The following is a 1506-nucleotide window of genomic DNA, read 5'->3' on the forward strand; positions in this document are numbered from 1 at the left end:
GCGGAAAGGGGCCGGGCTCGTCATACCTGGACTGGATGATTGACAGGATCTTGGAATCTCCTCAAATAATCTGATTGGAAGAACCTGCGAAGGAGGCGTGACCTGAAGGCAGGTCTGGGCCTGCATCTGCCCTGGGCCAGGAGGGTGGGTATCACCCCGCCACCCAAGACTATAAAAGTAAAGTCGCCATTGTCCCAGATGACCATAGGCTCCATTCCCCTTTGGGAAAGTGGAGACGCCAGTGATCAGCAGCCTGCTCTCCTCTGGGGGGAACACTGATGCACAATCAATGACCACTAAAGCGAGGTTGTAGTCCAACTGAAGGCTTTAATATTTTTTTCAAAAAATATATAATTTATTCATAAAATCTATCATAAACATTACAGAACATTTCGAATTGTCTTGACTGTACATTTCCATCAGAGTTACACATTCCCTTGACTTTCTTCCATTCAATTTTGATAACCTTACACACATATCGCTCTTTACATTACAATTCCTTCTTAAACATTTACATTGTCATGTTTATTTTATACATTGGAGCGTTAATGACCCGCCCCTCGGTGTACATTTGCTGTTTCCCCAGCAGCTCAGGTACAGAAAGAAGACTGCTAGGGCGGCACAGGCTCTTATACCCTGCCTCGCAGGGCGGAGCTACCATACAGCTTGACCAATAGGAAACATACAATATCTACCAATGGTGTTCCAGCATTACCAGGTACCGTAATACCTCTACACAGACTACCACATTCACCCCCTGTTAAAAAGGAGTCCGGCAGGGGTGGTGGCTTGATATTTCAACATGGTAACGTGGTAGGAATTATAGTTATGGAGGTACCATAATATCTCCGTACAGCGTTTTGTAACTATTTACAGATTCACAATTAACTATATACACTTTAAAATGAAGCAATCAGTTGATCGGGGCCCTGGTCGCCCTCTGTGATCGTCGAAGCTTTGGGGGTGACGCCGGTGGAGACTCGGGCTTCTGTGACTCCGGGAGCGTGGCCTCGATCTCTGTGGCAGCTTCAACACCCCTAGACGGTGCTGGTGGGGAAAACGGTTGACCTGGGAAGGGTGTGTCTGCGGGGTGCGTCGGTGGGTGGGGGGGGCCTAGACGGGTCCGGCGGAAGGACCGATCCTCCTGTAAGGTGCACTGGTGGGAGGGAGGGACTGGTGGCTGGGGTGTGCGTGGGGATGCGGTGGGCGCCAGGTCTCGTAGGGAGACCGTATCTTGTCGGCCGTCGGGGTACGCCACGTAGGCGTACTGGGGGCTAGCATGGAGGATACGGGAATGTTGCCCGTAAACCGTACCGGTCAACCATTCGGTCCATCTCGTGCTGGGAGACGGAGGCCCTGTTGGTGACACCGAAGGGAACCCTTAAGAAGTGATAGAGCCGCCCATCTGCCTCGAAGGCAGTGTATTTGTGGTCACTAGTGTGGATGGGGAGCTGGTGGTAGGCGGACTTAAGATCCACCGTGGAGAAGACCTTGTAATGCGTGATC

Source organism: Scyliorhinus torazame, chromosome 9 (genome assembly GCF_047496885.1).
Source record: "Scyliorhinus torazame isolate Kashiwa2021f chromosome 9, sScyTor2.1, whole genome shotgun sequence".
Taxonomy (NCBI): domain Eukaryota; kingdom Metazoa; phylum Chordata; class Chondrichthyes; order Carcharhiniformes; family Scyliorhinidae; genus Scyliorhinus; species Scyliorhinus torazame.